This window comes from Macaca mulatta, chromosome 7, assembly GCF_049350105.2.
Source record: "Macaca mulatta isolate MMU2019108-1 chromosome 7, T2T-MMU8v2.0, whole genome shotgun sequence".
Classification (NCBI taxonomy): domain Eukaryota; kingdom Metazoa; phylum Chordata; class Mammalia; order Primates; family Cercopithecidae; genus Macaca; species Macaca mulatta.
This window is the reverse complement of record NC_133412.1, coordinates 102,284,847-102,312,520: the sequence shown is the minus strand read 5'-3', so window position 1 is coordinate 102,312,520 and position 27,674 is coordinate 102,284,847.

Below are 27,674 nucleotides of genomic sequence, written 5' to 3'. Positions count from 1 at the left end.
ATACAGAAGAAAACTTTATAGAAATCATACATTTCAGTAATAAAACCATTAGAAGCTTTTTAGGTTTCCACTAGTCATCATCTATTACACAATTGTTGAATGAACTGTAAAGAAATTAAACTCAGATTAGAAAAATGAAACAGTTCTGAATACTGAATTCAATCTAATGTAATAATGATTATCATTATGTACAAAGTATGAAATTTTATCCTTTTGCATTACTTGTCATTCCATTTTTGCATTTGGATTTGCCCAATGTAATAAGTTGGTTTCATTTTTTGAATTGCTTTATAATAGAATGTTCTTGCTGTGTTAAAATAGTCCTCTCATTACGTTGTGGAGTAATTCAGTGTCAGGGATCTTGACTGGGAATATGAAGGTGTAACCTATCTTGCTAACCAAAGGATCAACCTTTGGTTAGCTCAGACTGGACTATCCATACTGCAGGAAATTGTGCTTTAACGTTTATCAACAACACCGCAGTATATATTCTGCTGAAAGCACATGTTCTCCTTTATTGTTTTTTTGGTTGATTCAATCTCTCTGTCTAATTTTACTTTACATTCAGGCTGCATCACATTAGGAATATAATATAATGACTTAACCACATGTTCTTTCTTGAGAGAAAGTAGCTCTGATTTTGAGTGCTACTCGGCTTTATATAGTCAGTTTAACAAAGTGAAAGCTGCCAAGAACAGCTAAAGAAATCGAGATGGGAAACCTAGATAGCATACATATCCTGCTGCCTTCTCAAGTGACCGAACATGTATGAAAATGCTGTACAAATTTTAAATAACCATCTCAATATATTCCACAAAATAAGCATAAACTTTCTCTTGAATCAAGTGAAATGGTGGTATAGTGGAACAAGCACTTGACTAACAATTGTAAGATCTAGGTCTGTGGGCATTTCCTATAATAAGTTATGTACCCTGGGAAATATACTCACCATCTAAAAGCATTATTATATTCAACATCTCTTTTTAACTTTTGGTCAGCTTCCTTTTCTCCTTCTTTTGGTACAACATTCTGACTTTCCTTGAGGAATTCCTCCTCCCCTGAGTCCATGGGTTTAGGTGGAGCTGATTACACTTCCTTTGCACAGTTGATAGACTTGGGACCCAGTCTGGTCATCTAATCTCAATGACTTTTTAGCCCAGAATTACAGCTGGCATTATCGAAAAAACGATATTATATGTTCGGAGTTGATAGAAATTATGTTTACTCATTGTGGGTATACCTACATTAGAACAAAGCAAACAGAACAGATGAGGCATGATAAGTCAGCTGAGTCAGTGCCCTGAGGTTGCCATCTGATGCACAGTTGTGACTGGGAAACATGCTTTGCACTTTCCAGTAGGTAAATTAATAAATTACATTTTATGTTTAACATATTTCAAATGTCTGGAGTTAGACTTTTGCTTTCCTCAAATGTTAAATAAGAATAATACTGCATTCTAGGGTATAATAGTGCAGCATTTTTGAAGTAGTTGTAACAAAATAGTTAAATAAATAAATAAAAAATAAAAATAAGCAAAACAGTGTTATCATAACATTTAGTATAAAACCTGTCACATTCTTAGGGATATAAATGAATATATCTTTAATGTTTAGTAAAGTTTAAGGCATCAGCTAAATAAAAACTAATATCAAAAATAATTTGATCTTCCAGGGTGATTTTATTATTATCCATACACTGGGATATAATTGCTTTCAAATTTAAGTTAAAAGTAGCAGTTTTCTTTCATTGTAATAATGGTAAATTAGGCGCTGCCTCTTGAATTAGATGATCTCTTTAAGAGGGTAGACAACTATCTTCAGGGTAGACTATTATGAAGTTAGGCATTTCTATAAGTTATAATTTTTTATTAAAGCATTGAGAAAATGTGAATTTTGTTAATAATTTTCCATATCTAAAAAGCCAAAAAGGCAGCAGTAAGTCTTCCCTTCTTCTAGATATGTTTTTTAAAAAACTGCCTTTTAATTTCTCCTTATTGTACAGTCTAGATTCTGGAAGTACTAGAGTGCACAATAGGTTTTCGTTTGATTAATTTCAAATCACTTTATAATCCAATAAAATTTGGCTCCTATGTTCACCACTACAGTGAATTTGTTGCCAAGTTGCCCAGTGACCTTCTATTTACAAAATTAAATGAACAGTTTTAATCTTCATTGGAACAGAACTTTTTGCTTCACCTGACATGTTTCTTAAATTTATTGGTGTCTCTTGCTCCCTTGCTACTTTTGAAGAGTCAGGCAGCCTTGTTGGGGAATCCAGTGGAGCTAAGAACTATGAATGGCCTCCTGAAGCCAAGGCCAGAAAGAAAGCTTATAAGCAAGTGTGTCTATGTATAAAAATTAAGTATTCAGTAAAAGTGAAGCCACAAATCAATAGGGGTCATAGATTATTGAGTATATGATATTTAGTGCATGAAAAAAGCATAACCAGATCCCTTATCAACATCATATACAAAGGTCAACTTGGATACATTAAAACCCTATAAGTGTTACAAAACATTGAAGAGAGAAATAAAAAGCATCTAAATAAATGCACAGCTGTTCCATGTTTAGAGATGGATGATTCAATATTGTTAAGATGACAGTTTCTCCAAACTCAGTCTACAAAATCAATACAATTTAATCAAAATCTTGGTAAGCTGGTTTGTAGATTTCAACAATCTGATTCTAAAATTTATACGGGAAAGCAAAAGGCCTAGAGTAGCCAACACAATAATGAAGAAAAACAGAGTTGGAGGATTCACATCACCGAATTTCAAGATTTACTATAAAGCTACAGAAATCTAGAAATCTACCATCTGGTGGATGAATGGGCACAAGGATCAATGAAACAGAATAGGGAACCAAAAAATAGCCCCACACAAATGCAGTCAACTGATATTTAGCAAAGATTCAAAGGCATAATCTTTTCAACAAATTGGATAAGCAAAAAATGACCCTAGAAAGGGACTTACACATTTTTACAAAAATTAAATTATAATAAACATAGACTTATATGTAAAACATAAAAGTATAAAACTTCCAGAAGAAAATTTAAAAAAAAAAAAATATGTGTGTGTGTGTGTGTGTGTATAACTTTTTGGCTAGTGATGAACTTTTAGATGAAACACCAAAACATGATCCATGAAAGAAAAAATACATGTTGAACTTTAGTAAATTAAAAACCCCTGCTTTCTGAAGAATACTGTCAAGAAAATGAAAAGATAAGCCATGAACTGGGAAAGAAAAAATATTTGTCAAACACATATCTGATAGAGGATTTGTATCTATAATATACAGAGATTTCTTGAAACTCAAGAATAAGAAAAACAACCCAATTTAAAAAGGGGTAAAATATTTGAACAAACACTTCACTAAGAAGATATACAGATGGAAAATAAGGATATAAAAATATTTTCAACATAATTTGTCTTTAGGGAAATGCATATTAAAACAAGACACAACTACACAGGCATTAGAATGGCTAAAATCCAAATAAGACTGACAGTAGCAATTGCTAGCAAAGATGCTAGGTAATGGAAATTCATTCACTGCTGGTGGGAGTACAAACTGGTGGCCTGGAAGACAATCTGATGGCTTGTTACAAAGCAAAACACTGTCTTACCATATAATTGAGCAATTGCTGAATTTGCTTTGAAAAAGCTGTCCGCACAAAAAACAGTTCAGTTTAAAAACAATCACCAAAAACTGGAGCCAAACTTCCTTCAGCAGAGAAATGGTTAAAATAACTGCGACACATTCACACAATGGAAAACTACTCAGCAATAGAAGGAATGAGCTATCAAACCATGCAAACATACATATGAATCTTATGTGCTTACTGAAAAGTAAAAGAAGCCAGTCTGAAAAGGCTCTTTCCTGCATGATTCTATTTAGTTGGTATTCTCAAAAAGCAAAATATAGAGATGGCAAACTGGTCTGTTGTTGTCAAAAGTTTGGGAATGGGTGGTAGGGTGGGGGGTGATGGTGGATGGTTTGGGGATGAAACTATTCCACCTCAGATCATCAGGCATTAGTTAGAATCTCATAAGGAGCAAGCATCCTAGATCCCTACATGAACAGTTCACAATAGGGTTCCTGTTTCTTTGAGAATCTAATGCCACGGCTGATATGACGGGAGGTGGAGATCAGGTGGTGGTGCCACCCCAGGGGTGTCTAACAGACCATGGACAGGTACAGGTTCTCTGCCAGGGTGTTAGGGACCCCTGATATGGGAATTCTTTGTATTATTTTCATAATTTTTCTGTAAATTTAAAACAATCTAAACATTTTAGTTTATTAAAGATCTACATCTGAAAGGCAAAATTATGTGTGTGTTGTGTGCATATTTATATTTTAGACCCAAGGTTAGAAAATAACTTTGGCCGGGCGCGGTGGCTCAAGCCTGTAATCCCAGCACTTTGGGAGGCCGAGACGGGCGGATCATGAGGTCAGGAGATCGAGACCATCCTGGCTAACACGGTGAAACCCCGTCTCTACTAAAAATACAAGAAAATTAGCCGGGCGAGGTGGCGGGCGCCTGTAGTCCCAGCTACTCGGGAGGCTGAGGCAGGAGAATGGCGTGAACCCGGGGGAGCGGAGCTTGCAGTGAGCCGAGATCGCGCCACTGCACTCCAGCCTGGGGCACAGAGCAAGACTCCGCGTCAAAAAAAACAAACAAACAAACAAACAAACAAACAAACAAAAAAAAAAACAAAAAAAAACCTTCCAAAGCACAACCATAGGGGGGAAAAAGGAGATTAATTTTATTAAACCAATATTTAGGCTTTGTCAATGAAGGCAATTTTGGTCAAAGTTAGATACAGAAGACAAAATAAGAGAAAGTATGTTTGTAAGGCATAACATTTACAAAGGGATAATATATAATGAAAAGGATTTCTTACAAATCAACCAGAAAGAGATAGCAGCTATAATAGAAGAGCCGGCAAAGACCATGACCAGGCAATTTGCAAAAAAGAAAACCCCCAAATCCAACACTCACATAAAAAATGTTCAAAACTATGAATAATCAAATAAACACAAATTTAAATTATAACATGTTATTTCCTAAAGAAACGACTAACAAACTGGAAAGCTGGATGATACAAACATTGGTGCTCATGAAACTAGGGTACATTCAGTGGAGATTGCTGATCTATTTTAGTCAAATATAGAAGATTAATATCCTATAATTCTGAATTTTTGCTCCAAAGTATGTATCCCAAAGAAATCACGCACATGCCCATACATCCTTAGACAAATAATTATATGTTTTTCTTTTTGAAGATGTTACTGTAGCACCATTTGCATGGTCGAAAGTTGGAGATAACTTGGGTCTTCATCGTAGGAGACTGACATCATTGGGAGAATTAAAATGTGTTGGAAGAATGTGAGTAGAACAATGTGGATAGAGCTTAAAAACAGAGTGTTTGATGAAAAACCAGCAAAGAAACAACAACAACAACAACAAAACCAAAAACAGAATGAGGTACACAACTCTGTGTTCTTTACTTGATTTAAAAATATCTAGCAAGCAATACTCATTTAGCATGAACACATACAAACTAAACACACCAATAAAAACAAGAGATGTGTCCTGTATGCATCAGTAATGATAAGGTACCATTAATTAAGAAAGGTAATAGCTCAAAATAGTGAAACCTAATGAACAACAGGGACATGTGAGTAGAAGTCATTATTTTAGAGGGAAAAACTAGTCTATACTTGGTTAAGCAAAACATAAACTGAGTATATGGTTAATATAGTTTCATTTTTAAATTTCAGTAGAAATTTTAAAAATGTCAGTGAAACGGAATACTATCCAGACTTTTGAAATATTCTTATTGATCATCCTTATCAATATGAAATATGCTAATTAGCTTACAAGAATTTGAGTAGGGAGATAAAAGGAAGCTTATATTTCATTCCTGTCTTTGTAAGTTATATATAGAAACAAAAAAGTCTTGGGCTTATGAAGGGAATGCAAGTTGCAGATACATGAAAAAAAAAAAAAAGATTAAGACAAGGGATGTTAAGGATGTAGATGTCCAATAGCCTAATTATACAGTGACCTAACCAAGCAGAGGATTTGATGTGAATATAAAAACCCCTAATATGATGAGCCATCCTCGCAAAGACAAAGACACAGCAAATAGGTGAATACTTTCTTCTGGTGTTTTCTTAACAATATTTTTCAAAAATATCATTACGCTTCCAGTTTTAAGAATGATTTGTCATTGTAAGTCATCTTTTTGGTAATTATTGTTGCTTTGTAAATGACCACTTGCATAGACAAATTGTTATTTATGTTAGACCAGCAACCAAGAAGTTTGATGTAATTTAATTTATTAGCTACTTTTTCAGTAGATGTTTGCTAAATAACAAAACTACTTCTAATAATTACCTCAGTCCTGCTTGCTGCCCTTTTCCCAACAAAATAAATATAACTTATTCTCTATCCAGATAGGGGGATCAAGATATACAAGACCTTTGATCATCTATCCAGTGCTCACCTACTTCTAGTCTAGGATTTCTCAATCTTGACACAATGGATACTTTGGGCTACATAATACTTTGTTGTAGGGGACTGTCCTATGCATTATAGGATTTTAGTAGCATCCCCGGCCTTTACCCACTAGAAGCTAGTGACAAACCCTCCACTTCTGGTTGCGACCAAAAAAGTCTCTAGGCCTTGCCAAATGTCTCCTGGGAGGCCATATCGCACCTGAGAATCACTGCTTTTAGACTTGTATTTCACACTTACTCTTGTTTTACTCGAGGCTAGTTTTTCTGCTTCTGGTTTCACAAGGATGAAAACAAGGTCTTGTCTAGTTGGCTCTTATCAGAAGAGTCTGAAAGGAATCAGCTTCCAAGCTCATTCAAATTGTTGGCTGACTCCAATTCCTTATATCTGTAGAAATGAGGTCCTCATTTTCTTGCTGGCCTTCAGCTGGGGGTCAGTTGTAACTTCTAGAAGGCATCTACATGGCTCATTCCTGTCCCCCTTTCATTTTCAAAGCTATTTACAGTGGGTCTATTCCTTCTCACGCTTCAAATCGTTCTAACTTCTGCTTCATTCTTCTCTCTTGGCTGCATCTTTCTTAATCCAGCTGGAGAAATTTCCCTGCTTTTAATGGTTCAGACAATTAGATTTGGCCCACCCAGGTAACCCCGTACATGTTCTTTATTTTCAGAAATGTAATTACCTCTGCAAAGTCTATTTGAGTAGCACCTAAATTCATGCCTGATTGAATAATCAAGGTATACAGTTTTGGGAGGACATCTTAAGAATACAGCCCATCCCAACTCCCCGCCTTAAATACTAAAATTCAGTCAACTGAATGATCTACAGTGATATGAACATGTTTCCTCAAGCTTCTGAGTTGCCATACCTTCTGGTCCAAGGCCCTATCTTTGCTTGACTCATCTTTAAATGTTTTGCTAAGATAAAGGCTTCAGGAAGCATCTTCTGACCATATCATTAGGTGATGATCCCATGCATATCCAGAGAATTCTGTTCTTACCTGAATCATAGCACTTGACTCATTACACTGAACTTATCTACTTAATTAGAACATGGTGGAAATTCAATAAATGGTTGTTGAGTGAATAAAAAGAGCCTATCTACATGAATTTTTGCCAGAAATGCAAAGCATTTAAGGGATAAACTGAATATTTAAAAATTTATATGCATTTTAAAGATTATTTCAGTACTTTTACCTATTAGCAAGTATCATAAGTTTTATTTACTTTAATCTAAAACTATTGTTAATATGCATTTTATCCCCATATATGAAACCTGAAGAATCTAAAGCTATTTTGAATCTATCTAGGCCTCAAGATTTAGGCCATTAGAATTGGGCAGTCTAGCCTTTCACACCTTCTATTGACAACTATAGATCTTGTCTTTATTTTTCTGGGTGACCTTTAACCATAAAGGTTATTTAATTGAAACAAGACTCTTCTCTATCTGTTTCACTTTGGTGCAACCTGAAACTGCAACTGAAAGGCAATATTGTTTTAGTAGTGTATTCCAACTCTGTTGATTGTTTGGTTTGTATTTTAAAACTGTAATAGTGGAATAGGTTTAAGCATGCATTTCTGCAGAAGACTTGTCCTCAAAGGACCAATTTTAAAAATTCTTCTGAATACTTACTATAAAGAATTGTAATATGTAGAACAATTAATAATTAATAAATTGTTTTCCCTTTCTTTGTTTTCCTTTCTTCCCTCTTGTTATTCCTTTTCCTTCCCTTCCTAAACAACAAAGTCCAAAAGCATTAGGTAGGGCTGAAGGGTGAGGAATTGGGGGCTGATCAGTATAGGGCATCTAGATCAAGTAGGGTAACGTAGTGACCCTACAGGGTGCAAATCGCAGTGACATGTCAGAGCCCAATCAGAGGGGGGAGGATGTCCATACAACACACTAGCCTAGCACAAGGTGTTGGTGCCATCTTTGCTACTATAAATAGACAAATTGGGTTTACAATAATTGCAGTGAAATAAATAAGTCATACAGAAACAACTCACAAGTTTAGTAATCTGAGACAGTGAGTTAAACAGTTTCATTTGACTGATAATTGAGAAAGATTTGTAGATGTATCCAAGCCTTGAGTCCTCCCAGAACAAAATCCCTAAATTGTTTTCTAACTCTACATGGTGACCACTTGCCTGAGAAAACACTTAGCCCAAGGCAGGTCTGAAAGAACTGCCTACATTGGCATTACTCTGGAGAGGACTTTAAGTATCATTCGACTTACCTTACATGAAAAAAATTATGCCAATTGTTTCACCAAGACATTCAAAATTTCCTCTCCTTCAAGGTTTAATATGTCATCTGATTATTCCAGAAGTATATTATGCCATAAAACAGAAATAAGGGGCCAGTGTGTCTATTCTAGATAATTCAACAATACATAAGTCATATGTCTTCAGATCTACCTAATCTAAAATTTTCTGACCTCATCTCAGAATTTAAATCATTTAAAGAAAGTGTTCATGACAATATCTCAGAATCACTTGGAAGACCTGTAATGTCCTTTTCTGAGTTTCACCTGGAAAGCAAGAATATCTCTTGAAGAATTAAAAACATGTGCTTCTCAGAATAGCTAAGCAGTGTTAATGACATAGAAGACTCTCAACAAGTGGCTGTTACATTAATTGAAGTAAAATGAACTGAAGCTTTTAAAAACATTTTATTATGAAAGTACAGCTATTTAGCTTATAACAGGAAATAATCATCTTGTGTATCTTATAAAATGGACACTATTGTTATTTGTACCTCAAACTTAATCTTGGGAAAGCACAACCAGTTATAGAAACTTATTCCTCTTCTGATGTATTGTATCACATAATACAAGTTTCCAAAGGTGAAAAGTGGCTTCTTCTCTTATTTATTTATTAATATTATTATATTGATACTGACATGAATGATACCTTCAAAAACCATACTATATAAACCAGAGCCTTTGCCTTGTTTGAAAGCCAGATTGTCTTGGTAAAATAAGAACATGCACATAATAAATGGTTTATGCATCCGAAGAAAATAAAAACTTAGATATTTTAATATCTTGGTTGAATTTGTAAATGTGGCAGTTTTTACTGTACATTATCAGTCAATAGGAACAACAGGAGATTCTGGAAGTGAATTCTACAGAATGGTATGACAATTACTGTTATATATCTCAGCAATCTTCTAATAAATAATATGAGTCTTGTTTGCATTTATCAGAGTGATCCTTAAGCAAATACCCATGTGAGAAAGCAAGCTTGCATATTTATAAGAGTAAATTTACATATAACTACACATAAAATATTCTGTTCCTTTGTAAAATACTTCTTTATAATTTCCATTAAAATCATCATGTAATTATACCAGAGATACAAACCTAACAAAAATTATGCCAAGCATTATTAGAGGGAGTGCTTTTCAATTGCAAGGGCATCTGTTCTGTGAGAATTTTCTGGTTTCAATTTTTGTTACATCCAAAAAATGAGATAAATAAAGACTTTGTCCCTTACAAAGGATTATGTTCAAAAGGTCATCCACAAAAATTATTTTTATACTGGAATAAAAATGATTATAATAAATTATTAACATGTATATTATAAACAATAAACAGGGCTATAAAGAAAGATGGAGTTTCTATTTCAGCCTTGGGGTATAAAAAACTGTTATTAGAAATACATAGCATCATTGGTACTTCTACAACTACTCAGTCGTTCATTTAGGAAGCCTTCTTACTGTGTTTCAACACCTGTGCTAGGCACGGGGGATATGGAGATGAATGCCTGAATTCTGTAGAGTCTATCACCTGTAAATTGCATGGACAAAACCAAAAAGTAAATAAATATTTGTTTCACAATATAGAGGGTACTGAGCCCAGTGACTTAGTCAAGGAAAGACTGAGTCTTGAAGGATTAATTAGAAGGTTCTAAAAATATATATAGAGAGAAGTGTATTCTAAGCAGAGGGAAAAAATGTGTTAGAAAGTTGCTACAGAGAATAGAATATTATCAGAGAAATATATCAGTTGAAGATGTTGGGAACATGGAAGTCACAAAACAAAAATGTATGAGAGAAGCAGATAAAGACACTATTCTAAGGAGACTGGTGTTTGTTTTGAAGAGTCTGGGACAGTACTAATGTATTTTAATTGGATGAGTGTTACGTTAATGTGTATATTTTGGAGAATTATTCTACAGAGGTATGGTTCTCAAAGTGTGGACACTGCATCATCAGCATCAGCATCACCTGGAAACTTGCCAGAAGAGAGAATTCTCAGGTGCCACAGACCTACTGTATTATTCACGACTGTTCAGAGGCACAGAACCAACAGGATGTATGCATATGTGAGAGGGAGTTTATTAGGGATAATTGGCTCACACAATTACAGGTGAAGTCCCATGATAGGCTGGCTGCAAGCTGGGGAAGAGAGAAGCTGGTAGTGGCACTGTCCAAGTCTGAAAGGCTGAAAACCATGGTAGCAGAAGTGCACGCTTCTGTCTGTGGCCGAGGGTCCCTAGAGCTACCAGGAAGCTGCTGGTGCAAGTCCCAGAGTCCAAAGACCAATGAACCTGGGGTGTGATGTCCAAGGGCGGAAGAAGTGGAAGGAAGCATTCAGCATGGGGAAAAAAAGGAAGTCAGAAGACTCAGCAAGCAAAGTTATCCCACCTTCTTCTGCCTGCTTTGTTCTAGCCACAGTAGCAGTTGATTAGATAGTGCCCATCCACATTGAGGGTGGGTCTCCCTCTCTCAGTCCACAACTTGAATGTCAGTCTCCTCTGGCAACACCCTCATAGACACACCCAGAAACAATACTTTACCAGGCATTTAGGCATCCTTCAATCAAGTTGACATCTAATATTAACCATCTCACTCACCTTTGACACAGCAATCCATGTTTTAGCAAGTCCTTCACGTGATCTCTTTCATTCTCTAGTCTGAAAACCGCTAGTGTAGAGAATGGAATGGTGAGGGCTGTTTCAGCAGGAATATTTTCAGCTACTGGAAATTAAAAATATGATCAATAATAGCTTAAACAAGAAAGGGGTTTGTTTGCATTTAACAAGCAGCATTCCCAAGAACAGCAGTCCAGGGACGGCATGGTGGCCAGACAATGCCACTAAGAACATAGTCTCCTTCTACTAAAACCTTGCTACTTCATTGTTATCAGGAGGGGTTGCTCTCAAAGTTATGCAGTGGGTTCCGATTCTGGGATCTAGGACTGCCATGTTCACAGAAAACGAAGCTGGGAAAGGGTTTTCTCTCCTGTGGCTATTTTTTTATTTTATGACAATGAAACAAAAGTGGAAGCCTCTTAATACACTTCTGCCCACATCTGATTGGTAAGAACCATCCTTAGTGCCTCTCTAGCCACAAAGTTGCAAGTTTGGTAAAAGGAAAATGCCTATTTAATTAGTAAGCTCTCCTATAAAAAGTTCTCGATTAGTGGGTACACGTTTTTCTAAGCTAAATACCTCTATGAAGTATATGCATTTTAAGTTGTCTTTTGTAATAGTGTGTCCGGAATTGGTTCCTTCCGGTGGATTCTTGGTCTCGCTGACTTCAAGAATGAAGCCGTGGACCTTCACGGTGAGTGTTACAGTTCTTAAAGATAGTGTGTCTGGAGTTTGTTCCTTCAGATATGTCCCGAGTTTCTTCCTTCCTTGCGGTGGGTTCGTGGTCTTGCTGACTTGAGGAGTGAAGCCTCAGACCTTCGCAGTGAGTGTCACAGCTCATAAAGGTGGTGCATCTGGAGTTGTTTGTTCTTCCTGGTGGGTTCGTGGTCTCGCTGACTTCAGGAATGAAGCCGCTGACCCTTGTGGTGAGTGTTACTGCTCATAAAGGTAGTGCGGACCCAAAGAGTGAGCAGCAGCAAGATTTATTGGGAAGAACGAAAGACCAAAGCTTCCACAGCATGGAAGGAGACACGAGAAGGTTGCCGCTGCTGGCTCCAGTGGCCAGCTTTATTCGACTCCGCCCACATCCTGCTGATTGGCCCATTTTATAGAGTGCTGATTCCTGTATTTTACGGAGTGCTGATTGGGGGTTTTACAATCCTTTAGCTAGACGCAGAGTGCTGATTGGTGGGTTTTTACAGAGTGCTGATTGGTGCATTTAAAATCCTTTAGCTAGACACAGAGTGCTGATTGGTGCATTTACAATCCTTAAGCTAGACACAGAGCACTCATTGATGCATTTTTACAGAGTGCTGATTGGTGCGTTTACAATCCTTAAGCTAGACAGAAAAATTCTCCAAGTCCCCACTCGACCCAGAAAGTCCAACTGGCTTCACCTTTCAATAGGAGGGAAGCAAAACTTGAATAGTGAAGCCCTATTCTCCTTGCCAGATCCTTAGTAATTCTTAACTATTAGCCACCTAGTAATGCGAGGATTCTCCTATCAGAGACCTATGAGGGGATATTAGAGATCTCCTGAATATGTCTATGATGATTCATAAAAACACTGTAGACTGTGTGAATTAATTCTCAAAAACCTGAGATGACAACCTAGAATTACTATCAGCATCCTAGCAACTCTCTCTGGGGTGATTCATGGAGAACAACCTAATGTAAAAATTCTCCCTTTGTATCACTTTGGTTCTCACTGAAATCTGGCAATTTCTTCTAATCAAAACAAGATGTCCTGTTTTTGTCCTGAGAGTTGACAACTGCATGCAACAACAAACACACATTCAAATTAATAATCTTTCTTCATATGCTTCCCTATAGCCTTTTCCATGATCTGAGGTATTGGTTTCAAGTATGAAACAAGTACAATTATCTTCATGTATTAGCTAGCAAAACTCTTGTGATGAAAATGAAAATCATTCACTCCTACAATCTGACATTTGTAAACTGCTAAACAATTTGCATATTGGTAGAAAGAATCCTAGCTCTTTTTCCACCCAAATTCCCTATAACGCTTAACATGAGCATTAAGAATCTGAGTTATTTAAGAATCATTGAGAGATCCTAGAAATAAAACCCCAAAGTCCTATGGGTTCATGCTGAACTCTATCACTGGCTATGATGATGAGTGGGCCCGACTTAGTAATAAAGAACAGAGAAATAGGAGACTGTGAGTAAACACTATTTAATCAAGAAAACAAGCAGCGTCATTCAGTCTCCACTGAACAAATGCAAATACCTTAAGAAATATGTTGTCCTGGATAAAATTCAAAAACATTTGGGAGACTAAAACCTTACATGTTATAATTACACACATACACTGACAGGAGGGATGAACATAAACAACAGCACTAACCATTGCTCTTTAATTGAAATTAAAGACAATTTTAAAACTTCATATCACTGAGCAAAAGGCAAGAGTATCAACTTTAATTTCAAAATCATTATCAATAGTGTATAACACATTGTCAAACAAACGCACTTCTCTTGCTGTGCAGTCTGCTCCTATTGGCATTTGGCAGCCTGAACACACAGTCATGCTATCTAACGCTCATATTTCCAAACATAACAAAAGGAGAACAAACTGCAGATTATTAGAAAATATTAGCAAGCATGATTATCTGTGGATCCATTTAAGTGAATTTGGACAAGGGACAAACTCTAAGCCTACTTTCTTCTTTAATCATATTTTTTATGATTATATGTATATCCACTGAGATGTACTTTGATCAGATAATTATAATTTACAGAAAGATGAAGACTTTTTGAAAGAATATATTTACAGACATACCTCATTTTATTGTGCTTTGCTTAATTGTGCTTTGCAGATATTGTGATTTTCACAAATTGAAGACTTGTGGCACCCCTGTGTTGAGCAAGTCCATCAGTACTGTGATTCCAACAGCATGTGCTGTCTTCATGTCTCTGTGTCACATTTTAATAATTCTTGCAATGTTTTAAACTTTATTATTAATAATATATCTTTTATGTGATCTGTGATTAGTGATCTTTAATGTTACTACTGTAATTGTTTTGGGGTACTAAAAACTACATCCACATAAGACTGTCAATGTATTCTATAAATGTTGCTCATGTTCTGAATGATCCATGGACCCACAATGTCCCAGTTCTCTCTCTCTCTCTCTCTCTCTGGGCCTCCCTATTTCCTGAGAAACAATAATATTGAAATTAGGTCAATTAATAACCTTATAGTTATTAAGTAAGGTTATTAATAATTGTAAGGTTATTATTAAGTGTGGAAGTGTGGCACCTAAGTGTCTAAGTGTGGAAGTGAAAAACAGTAATGTGACTCTCTAAATCAAAAGCTAGAGATGATTAAGCTTAGAGAGGAAGACATGTCAAAGCTGAGAAAGACCAAAAGCTAGGCATCTTGGATAAAACAGCCAAGATGTCAATGCAAAGGAAACATTCTTGAAGGAAATGAAAAGGGCTACTCCAGTGAACAAACGAATGATAAGAAAAGGAAATACCTTATTGCTGACATAGAGAAAGTTTTAGTGATCAAGGTTGATGATCAAACCAGCTGCAATATTCCCTTAAGCCAAAGCCTATTCCAGAACAAGACTCTAACTTACTTCAATTCTGTGAAGGCTGAGAGAGGTGAGGAAGTTGCAGAAGAAAAGTTGGAAGCTAGCCGAGGTTGGTTTATGAGGTATAGGGAAAGAAGCCATCTCCATAACATAAAAGTACAGAGTAAAGCAACAAATGCTGATGTAGAAAATGCAGCAAGTTATCCAGAAGATCTAGGTAAGATTACTAATGAAATTGGCTCTACTAAACAACAGATTTTCAATGAAGACACAACAGTCTCCTATTGGAGGAAGATGCCATCTAGGACATTCATAACTAGAGAGGAAACGTTGCCTGGTTTCAAAGCTTCAAAGGACAGGCTGACTCTCTTAGAGGCTAATGCAGCTAGTGACTTAAGTTGAAGCCAAAGCTCATTTCCCATTCTAAATATCCTATGACCCTTAAGAATTATGCAAAATATACTCTGCCAGTGCTATATAAATGGAAAAATGAGTACGGATGACAGCATATGTGTTTACGGCAAGGCTTACTTAATAGTTTAAGTTCTGCTCCTCAAAAAAAAAAAAAAAAAGATTCTTTGCAAAATGTAATTGATTATTAACAATGGACTGGGTTTTCCAAAAGCTCTGATAAAGATATACAAGGACATTAATGTTATTTTATGCCTGCTAACATAACAGCAATTTTTGACATGTCTTCCTCACTAAGCTTAATCATCTCTAGCTTTTCATTTAGAGAGTCACATTACTCATATACTCTCTATGGCAGCTGTAGTCTTATAACATGCATGTCTTAAATTGTAAGATTTGAAAGTTGAAACAACTCCTTGGTTCGTGGGCTGCCACAGAGAGTAATTCCTCTGATGAAGTTTGGCAAAGTAAATTGGAAATGTTCTAGAAAGAATTCACCATTCTAGACACCATTAACAGCACTTGTGATTCATGGGAAGAGGTCAAAATATCAACACGAAGAGGAGTTTGGAAGAAGTTGATTTCAACCCTCATGGATGACTTTGGGGGACTCAAGGCTTCAGTGGAGGAATTGACTGCAGATGTTATAGAAATGGCAAGAAGACTAGAATTAGAAGTGGAGTGTAAAGATATGACTGAGTTGCTGCAATCTCATGATAAACTTCAAAAGATGAGGAGTTGCTTCTTATGGATTAGCAGAGAAAGTGGTTTCTTGAGATAGAATCTACTACTGGTAAATATATTTGCTGCGAACATTACTGAAATGACAACAAAGGATTTAGACTATTACATAAACTGAGTTGATAAAAGAGCAGCAGGGATTGAAAGGATTGACTAGTTTATAAAGAAGTTCTGTGAGTGAAATGTTATCTAACAGCATCACATACTACAGATAAACCTTTAGTGAAGGGTCAATCAATGCAGCAAACTTCATTGTTGTCTTATTTTAACAAATTGCCACAGTCATCCCAACCTTTAGCAACTACCACCCGGATCAGTCAGCAGCCAGATCCACACTGTGGCAAGACCCTCCGCCAGCAAAGCAATTACAACTTGCTGAAGGTTCACATGATTGCTAGCAATTTTTAGCAATAAGATGTTTTTAATTAAGATGCATACTTTTTTAGGCATAATGCCATTGCATACCTAAAGAGCTATAGTATAGTATAAGTATAACTTTTGAATACACTGGGAAACGGAAATATTCATGACACATGTTATTGTGATATTTACTTTATAGCTATAGTCTAGAACTGGACTTGCAATATCTCTGAAGTATGCTTGTATGTGCAAATAACTTTGAGAAGAAAACAAAAGACAAAGAAAGAAGAAAGCATTTTGGGTTTTAGCTAATACAATTTGAGCTTTTCCTATGTATTAGAAATCACTTAAATTTGCTGATACTTGACCATTTTTGGCCTTCCCTGCCATTTTGTTGCTCCATCTACTATTAGGTGCATTCACATACACTAGTTTACTAACGGAAATATATATTATTATCCCTAACTTTGTGGATGAGGAAACTGAACTCTGTTAAAGTCACAGAATTTTTACACAGAGATGTCAGGTTTAGATTACAGACTATTTCACCTAAAGCGCACCCTCCCTTATTTTTATTCGAGAAGACTTCTCCCAAAGAATCTAAACCTTTCCTAAACAATTCTCAGAAACAAAATGATGGGCTATTTACCTTTTCCATTAGACACTCCTGGTTTTTATTCTTAAGGAAATAAAAATGAGCCTCTCACACATGGTCAGACAGTAGTTATTATGTTACATTTCCTCTACTAAGTTAGAAACAATAATAGATTTTCTCTCAGCATTCAGGTGAGACTAAAAAGAAAAAAAAAAGGTTGCGTAAACATTAGGCATGAAGCATCTCTTAGATGAATTCAAAAGTAAAAGAACTCGTGTCCAAATTCTTAGTTAAGAAGAGAAAAAAAAAGTAAAAATTTTGAAATGTTCCTCTGTGCATACTACTTTTCATGAATTTGAATTGAGAGTTACTATATGCTATTAAACACCATTTTAAGCAGCAGGTTACACTCCTTGGTATGACAGGGAGCATAGAAATAAAAAGTAGGGAAGAAAAAATCCGTGAAACCATAAAACTCTGAGAGCATTATTTGTCTAGTGTTGTCTACTTATGGACATTAGCAAAAGCAATTTCAAAAATCTGTGCACTGCCGATCTGGGAACTGAAAAGACATATGGATTTCCCTGGCCTGGGCCGTGCTTCATAGTGATTAGTAAAGTCCTGTTATGTGAGCGTTTGAAATGATTCAATCTTGACATTAAACTAATTGACAAAAAAGAAGTTTCATTTGGCAGTATTACCACCCTTGTTGCTATTATTTAGCATTTGTGTGGCATGTTGTTCTTGCATATTTCTCCACAAAATCCTTATATAGTGAGAGCAGTTCTTTTTTTTTCTTCATTTACAGATTAAGATTTAAATGATTTCCTTAAGTTAAAAAACTCAAGTATTTTATCAAATCAGGATTCGAATTTAGCATTTTCAGAAATCCAGCCATTTGTTCAGTTTCTTATTTTAATAACAAGCTAAAATGACTAGTTCATTCAACTTTACTCTTTTTAAATCTATACCTCTTAAAGGCTACATATCTGCTTTGCTAAATATGCCATGCTTTTTTATCATTCCAAGTCTTTCTTTTAGCGCTTTGTGACTTACGTATAAGGGAAAGACTAAATGAGTAGTATTTCCCAAATATTAACCAAACTACCCCTTATGGCTGAAGACTACCTGTTTCAGGATGGCATTTATAATACTTGCTTTCATATGCCCCCAGATTCAGATGATCCCTAACAAGCCAGTATTATATTTCATCTCTGAAAAAAAAAAAAGTGCAAACCTGCTCCCACTTCAACATTTTCTCAACATTTTTTCTTTTGAAACCTCTCAGAGCCTTCTTGTCTCATAATTGCCTTCATTTTTCCGATACATAAACTGCACCTTAATATTTCCATTCTGTTAAGGGGAAATCTCTGTTTTATTTTTTGACTGAAATTTCAAAAGCTGATTAGATTATAATTAGCTTGTTAGATGCTCCATTTCTTGGTTTATATTTTGGTTTGGAAAATAAGATTAACAATCTAGATTGGACAGTCAGGTTCCTGTTCTGAAGCTGATATACAAGACTTGCCCACTAGGGTAGAGGCAGAAATGTGAAGAAATCTCCAAAGAGCAAGTCATTTCCATTGTCTCAAAGCTTTATTCTGCATTGTATCTACAGCCAGAGAAAGAGCTTCAATGACACTGAAGGATTTTGTCAGCTCTGGAGAGGCAATCTCTCTCTCTCTCTCTTTTTTTTTTTTTTTTTCCGAGGCAGAGTCTCTCTCTGTCGCCCAGGCTGGAGTGCGGTGGCGCCATCTCGGCTCACTGCAACCTCCGCCTCCCGGGTTCAAGCCATTCTCCTGCTACAGCCTCCCGAGTAGCTGGGACTACAGGCGCCCGCCACCAAGCCCGGCTAATTTTCTTGTACATTTTTTAGTAGAGACACAGTTTCATCGTGTTGGTCAGGATGGTCTCGATCTCCTGACGTGATCCGCCCTCAGCGGCCTCTCAAAGTGCTGGGCCTGAGCCACCGCGCCGGGCCGGCAATCTTTATTCCAACGAAAAGACTTTGAACTCTTGTCACAACCTCAACCATAAACTCATCATCTCATTAAAAACACCAGAATTCCAATAAAACAAACAGATTCCTCAGGAAACCTCTTTTTAACAGAGCATTGTGCCCTACAACACAGTATGAATATCAGAACAATTTGTACTTGGCAATCACATAAATAGTTTAGGGCATATAGCCCTAAAAGTAAATTGTGGATAGCTATTTGGGGGAACAGCACTAAAATAGTGAACTCTGTCGATGAGATAATCTACGTTTCAGTGGTAGCTTATTATATGCCTCAATAGAGATTCCACAATTTCTAAATGATTACCAGTAGATGTTATTAAGAAAAAGTGTCTTCAATATGCCATCTTGTGTATACCAGAAGGATAAGCTTATTTGTTAGCATCAAAAAGCCTTTTTTAAAAAATAAAAAAAACAACAACCATATTTTCCTTTCCAAAATAATGTGAGGGAAGTATTCAAAATATGTAAAAAGCTATGAAGAAATTAGTAAGTAAAATGACAATTCAACAACATATTTTATTATGGATTTCAATTTCTTGTTAACCTAAACTGAATTGAATGATTTATAGAATCTCCCTAAAGTGGACATATTTGTTTAATTTTGCTTTAAAAATAAAAATGTAGCCCAACTAATGTGTGGAAAAAATGTTAAAAATTTAAATATGCTTCTTGGCCTCTTCCTTTAGAAAATAAGAAAAATATTTGAAACTCAGTAGTTTTAATGATTTATGGTAATAATCTTTGACCTTAAGATATGACATTATTTCTACTATTGAAGAGAAAATCACAGATGTAGAATTTATCAATTTACTGCATCTATCTGATTCACATTCTGATTTTGAAAATGAAACATTATATTATAGTGTCAAAATGAAAGAAAATAAAAAGGCAGCTTTAAGAGCATTTGGATAACTTAACTATAAGTCTCTACAGGCAAAGCTGCTAAGATTTTGTAATTTTTTTAAGTTGGTAGATTTTTTTTTGCACTTTACTGTCTTTCCTAGTTTCACATAAGTACATAAGTGAGAAAAAAGAACTATCCATTACAGAGCCTCTCAAAAAATCATGTTTTGTTCATCTGCCAGACTTTTTCAGCAAATGTGTCTATGATGAATTTCACTCTCCCCCATCCCTCTCTTTTATTCCATCACCATTTGAGAAAATACAGTTGCAGGATTGGACTTAAAGAATTTTTTTGTGGGGGGTGTTCACTGAGAAATCTGGAAGGCCAGATAAAGCATACTTATTGATATTGAAACTATGTAGGAAGAGAAAAATTTAGGAAAAGAAGGCATTTATTAAGACCAAATAGTAAATTACTTTCCATTACTTTTTCTCCTCATTCTTTGTAATGAATGGTTTGTTTTCCAAATTTCTTTTATAGGATTTGTGTGTGTGTGTGTGTGCGTGTGTGTGTTGATATTTTTGATAGTCTTCTATGCAGATTTACAAAAATAAAAATGTTTAAACTAGATTTGTAAACCCAGGAATTGTGCTCTTGGACCACAATCTATGATTATGCATTACTCCAACGGGACTGTTCTTCACCAATAACTTGCCTGCAAATCTCCTCTATTCTCTTAATTTAATAAAAGCTTGTCTTCTTCCCCTCTTGCTTCTATAGCCTGAAATCACACCTACTAATCTTTCTGACGTTATTTTAATTTCTAAATCTTGTATTATTTTCCCTATATTTCAATTCCCAGCTCTGCAATAGTCTAAACACTTTCTTCTCTCCCCACCCTTGGTTACTTTGTGGTGATCAAGGAAAACTGTATAGGATAATTCACGACATTTCAATAATACCAACATTATCTTCTCTTTAGTCACTTACTAAAACCTTTCCTTCTAGCTTCAGATGAGCAGATAAATAGTCTCCAAATCTCTACTTGACATAATTTACCACATTTTGACTACAAATCAAAATGACCAAGACAAACACATATACTCTGTCAAATAAAAGATACTACTAAATTTCCTCTCACATTTCATCTCTGATTGTACCTTCACCATCCACAAGTTCTCATCAGAGTCCTTTTAAATTGTGACCTCATCCACCACTTTCCAAGATAATTAAAACTCTAGCTCTCCCTTTACAGAAATCAGGGTGACTTGCAAACAATCATCTAACATACAATGCAGAAAGAACAATGAGATGTCTCAGCTGGAAACTTTGGAGTTACTTCCCAACATTTCCTTCTTATTCAGTTTTCAAACCCAATCTGTAACCCAAAAATTATTGTTGAATTTATTTCAAAAAAATGTGTCTTAAATTATCTCCCAGATCATGTTCTTTTGATTTCTTACCTGGAATATTGCAGCAAGTGCATGCCTCCGGCGTCTCCTTTGTTTACATCAGACCCCCACATTACCACCACTTGTTTTTTTGATAACCTATTCACTTAATTTTTTTGTGACTTTTAATTTTCTAAAATGAGGGACTACAAATTTTGACTGTGTACCCCATTATTTAAAAAATGTAGAACAGGCAATGTAAACACATATGGAGATATTTATAAGTTGAATATGTTGATGAAAATAGTCAATCTCTGTATTTATTTATTTATTGAAGAGATTTATTCTGAGCCAAATATGAGTGACCAATGGTCCATTATACAACCCCAGGCAATCCTGAGAACACATGCCAAGGTGGTCAGGCTACAGTTTGGTGTTTTATATATATATGTATATATATTATATATATGTGAGACATGAGACATCAATCAATGCATGTAAGATGTACATTGGTTGTGTCTGGAAAGGCAAGGCAAGTCGAAGGTGGGGAGGGGAGTGGAAGAGGGGCTTCCAGGTCATAGGTCATAGGTCTTCTGATTGGCAATTGGCTAAAAGAGTTATTACTTAAGACCTGTAATCATTAGACTAGAATATCTGTGTTAAAGCTTTTATCACTCATATGAAGCCTCCAGGTAGCAGGTTTCAGAGCTCTTTCAGGCCTAACATGATGCCAGACTTTGGTTAATTCTCTCCTGGATCAGAGAAAAGACCTGGAAAGGAATGGGTGTTCTCTGTATAATCCAGGTTTTTCTGACAAGAGAAAGCTTTGCAGGGCCATTTCAAAATATGCCAAATAAGTATAGTTTTGGGTGAAATACTTCAAATTTGTTAAGGGTTTGCTGTCTGTCATGTGTTGCTACACTAGAATCAGGTTGGAATTTGGTGTTTTTTCACTGCAAAAAAAATCTGTTTCAACAGTTTTAAGAGTTCCGTTTTAATGTGAATGCTGGTCAGCTGTGCCTGAATTCCAAAGGCAGGAGGATATAATGGGGCATGTCCAATACTGACTCCCTATCATGGCTTGAGCTACATTTTTAGGTTGATTTTGAAGTGCCCTTGACTAAGAGGAAACATCCATGCAGTTGGTTGGGAGTCTTAGAATTGTATTTTTTGTTTACACACACATGCTGCATTAGTTAGGGTTCTCTAGAAGGAAAGAACTAATCATTCATGTATACACATATACATACACATACACACACACACACACACACACATATATATAAACATACACATACACACACACACACATATATATAAACATACATATACACACACACACACACATATAGGGGAGTTTATTAAGTATTATCTCACACAATCACAAGGTCCCACAATAGGCTGTCTGCAGGCTGAGGAGCAAGTAGAGCCAATCTGAGCTCCAAAAGTGAAGAAGCTGGAGTCCGATGTTTGAGGGCAGGAAGCATCCAGCACGGGAGAAAGATGTAGGCTGGGAGGCCAGGCTGGTCTCTTGTTTCACATTTTTCTGCCTGTTTATATTCTAGCTGTGGTGGCAGTTGATTAGATTGTACCCACCCAGATTAAGGGCGGGTCTGCCTTTCCCAGCCCACTGACTCAAATGTTAATCTCCTTTGGCAACAACCTCACAGACACCCAGGATCAATACTTTGTATCCTTCAATCCAATCAAACTGACACTCATTATTAATCATCACAAGCCCTCCGCTTGTCAACTTGAACCCATATATATCTCCTGAGATCGTACATAGTCTTCAAATAAAGACAATAGTAAGGTCATAATTACACCTAACATAATATAACTATGCTTCATACAATCAGAATCACACCAATCCCCAACCCAAATACTATTACATAAAGTGAACAATACTTAAATGCTGATGTGAAGTCAATAAATCTTAAGTCACATGATAAAAGAGAAAGAGAATAAAATGAAGATATTTTCTTGGTACAAGTGTGTACATGCACAAACATGTTTTCAACAAAATAAGGAGGAAATACTCATGGTAGTTACAATCCTCATTTCTGCAGCTGGTCACATTGTCATAACTGTTATCGATGACTGCCTTCTTCTACTACCCAGTCTGTATTTCCTTTGTCTTCAGCAAGCACCTCCGCAGGTTGTGGTTTCTTTCCTGGTGGAGTGACCCAAACCTTCATTCCTGAAGGGGCTGGGTCATTTGTAGTTCTGCCTGGATGGGACTGTTGTAGTTTCCCATTGACCTTAATTACAGGGCATGGTAATACTAAGAGACACCCTAATGGATCTCTTGTATTCTACGCATACTCTTCCTTACCACTGTTGTGGAATAGTAAGTTGATTTCATCTTCATAGTCCGGGTCAGTCACCCCAGTCAACACTGTAGCTCCCTTCTTAGCCTGTTGACTTAAAGGTAGGAGAAGCCCAAAGTGTCCAGGTGGCAATCTTAACTTTCAGTTTAATTGAATCATTTCTATGTCTCCTGGTGGCAGGATTCCTCCCTCTGGAACTAATACCTCTAGGCCAGCAGAACAGAATGTTGCAGGAACAGGAGGCAAAAATTTTGCTAGTGGATCACTAGGGGTGATGGTGCGTGGTGCCACTTCCACTTCTACCCCTTGATTCCTGGACCCATTAATCCTGGCTATGAGAGAAACAGTACCATATATTGGACTGTTATTCAGAGCATACACAGCTTTCTGGAGAACTTTGCCCCAGTCCTGCAAAATATTGTCACCTAGTTGTTGTAATTGTGACTTTAAAAGGCCATTCCACCGTTCTATCTATCCAGCTGCTTCAGGATGGTGGAAACATGGTAAGACCAGTGAATTCCATCAGCATGAGCCCACTGCCACACTTCTTTAGCCATAAAGTGAGTACCTTGGTCAGGAGAAATGCTGGATGGAGTACTATCATGGTGGAGAAGGCATTCCATGAGTCCACGGATGGTAGTCTTGGCAGAAGCATTGTGTGCAGGATACGCAAACCCATATCTGGAGTAAATATCTATTTCATGAGGACAAACCTCTGCCCTTTCCATGATGGATGAGGTCGAATAGAATCAATCTGCTACCAGGTAGCTGGTTGATCATCCTGAGGAATGGTGCCATAATAAGGGCTCAGTGTTGGTCTCTGCTGCTGACAAATTGGGCACTCGGCAGTGGCGGTAACCAGGTCAGCCCTGGTGAGTGACAGTCAATGTTACTGAGCCCATGCATAATCTCCATCCCTGCCATCATGGTCACTGTGTTCATGGGCCTATTGTGTGATGACAAGGGTGGCTGGGGAAAGAGGCTGAGTGGTGTCCACAGGATGGCTCATCCAGTCCACTTGATTATTAAAATCCTCCTCTGCTTGTCACCCACTGATGAGCACTCACATGGGATACAAATATCTTCACAGTTTTTGACCACTCAGAGAGGTCCACTCACATACCTCTTCCCAAATTTCTTTGTCACCAATTTTCCAATCATGCTTCTTCCAAATCCCTGACCATCCAGCCAAACTATTGGGTACAGCCCATGAATCAGTATACAATCACGTATCGGGCCATTTCTCCTTCCATGCAAGGTGCACAACCAAGTGCACTGCTCAAAGTACTGCCCACTGGGAAGATTTCCCTTCACTGCTGTCCTTCAGGGATGTTGTAGAAAGGGGCTGTAGTGCTGCAGCTGTCCACTTTTGGGTGGTGCCTGCATGTCATGCAGAACCACCTGTAAACCAGGCCCTGGTGTTCTCTTCCTCTGTCAGCTGATCATAGGGAACTCCCTATGAAGCCATCAGTGCAGGCTGGAAGAGAGAAGGCAGGGTGGCAGGAGTGGAGACATTGGGCATTTCAGCCACTTCTTTGTGTAATCTACTTGTGTCTTCAGGACTTTCTTGAGCCTGATCACATATATACCACTTCCATTTGATGATGGAATGCTGCAGTGCACAACCCACTTTATGGCTAGATGGGTCAGAAAGCACCCAGTTCATGATAGGCAGTTCAGGTTGCATGGTGACTTGATGCTTGATGACCCATAGTCAAACATTCTGTTTCCACCAAAGCTCAGTTACAGGCCAAGAACTATCTCTCAAAAGGAGAGTAGTTATCTGCAGAAGATGACAGGGCCTTGCTCCAAAACCCTAGAGGCCTCTGCTGTAATTCACCTATGGAAGCCTGCCAAAGGATCCAGATAGCATCAACATCACTATCTGCCACTCACACCTCAAGCACCATTGGATCTGCTGGGTCATATGGCCCAAGTGGCACAGCAGCTTGCACAGCAGCCTGGACCTGTTGCACAGCCTTCTCCTGTTCTGGACGCCACTCAAAACTGGCAGCCTTTAGGGTCACTTGATAAATGGGCTAGAGTAACACACCCAAATGAGGGATGTGTTGCCTCCAAAATCCAAATAAGCCCACTAGGTGTTGTGCTTCTTTCTTGGTTGTAGGAGGGTCAAATGCAGCAACTTATCCTTCACCTTAGAAGGACTATTTCGACAGGCCCCATACCACTGCATCACAAATGTATACTTTGTATATTTTGTTTCTTCAGAACCACTCCTGGTAACAAAATGTGTATTGGGGTTTTCTAGAGGGACAGAACTAATGGAAAATATATATATGTATTCCATATATATATTCCACATATATATATATATGAAGTTTATATTAAGTATTAACTCACACGATCACAATGTCCCACAATAGGCCATCTGCTGGCTGAGGAGCAAGGAGAACCAGTCTGAGTCCCAAAACCGAAGAACTTGGAGTCTGATGTTTAAGGGCAGGAAGCATCCAGCATGGGAGAAAGATGTAGGATGGGAGGCTAGGCCTGTCTCTCTTTTCACATTTTTGTGCCTGCTTATATTCTAGCTGCGCTGGCAGCTGATTAGATGGTGCCTACCCAAATTAAGGGTCGGTCTGCCTTTCCCAGCCCACTGACTCAAATGTTAATCTCCTTTGGCACATCCAGGATCGATATTTTGTATCTTTCAATCCAATCAAGTTGACACTCGTATTAACTATCACACATGCATTACAAATGTATACTTTGTATGCTACAAAATACCTTCAAAAGAGTTTTTAAAATGAGATGAACTATAACATTTTACAGTTTTATTTCCGAACCTTCATGTATTCTTTCATCACCTGTCAGGTTCAAATATCTCATTTTGGAGACCATTGGTCTACTCCAAGATTTCTTATTCTTGGACTGTTGAAATTTTGGGTTGGAAAATTATTTTGGGAGTGGGCAGGGTGCTGACCTGTTTATCATAGGATGTTTAGCAGAATCCCTGGATACTCACTTCTATACCAGGGCACCCCATCCCTGAGATATTTGCTTTCATACATTGCAGTATCCCACAGGGACAAAAGTGTCTCTAGTTGAGAACCACTAGTCTACAAGGACAATAAAACAGAGAAAGATAAGTCCTATTTTTCACCCATGTCGTGTCTCAACATACCTACCCTGCTTTGTTTCACATTATACACTATAGATATGCACCCTCCAGTGTACTTGTTCACACTTCTCAGTTTTTATTCCTGTTATTACCACTATGAAGAATCCATTTCCATCCTTCTTTCCATGAACAAGAGACAACTCAAATAACACAATTCTTCTGCACAAAATGTTACTTCCATTCTACTTGGGGTAAAAAATTGTGTTTATTATATAGATATTATATGTATATATATAATAATAACATACAATCTTTATTTCTAACTAGGCTGAGAGCACTTTGAAGTTAATAGAACATACATGGCTGTTTGCATTAGACAGTACCTGCTTTTCAGCTGATCAATGATGTTTTGCGTTGTTAATCCTTGCAAGTTACATTGTCTCTCTCAATTGCATAGAGTTACATTTTTTTCTTTCTGAGCTATTCTCTCTCTATACATACTTTGTTTATTTCCTGTGCCAATATTCAACTTTTGAAATTAGCCCCTTAATTTTACCTATGGAACCATTTTCTTTAGACAAATATGACAAGATGTTCTGTATCTGAATTATTTAGTTTAAATGAGTAAATAATTGTCAGCACTTCCCTTTATTTGATGTGGTACTGTCGCAGGATTCTTTGGGTGTCACTTTTCCAGCCAGAAACCTCTATGGCTGGTGCGTCTTTGCCCAAGTTTTGCTCAGGCCTACTGGGCTTGTTCTGTCCAATCAGCCTGGCATGATGCACTCAGCTCCTGCTACCAGCCTGGATCCCACACCTGCCAAGTGTGAGCCAGGCATGAAGCAGTGAGGGGTATGTGAGTAGGCAAGTGTGGGGTCTGGCCAATGTGCACAGCCAGGCATGCCAGCTGTGATGGACAGGCAGCTCCAGGTGCTGGCACAGG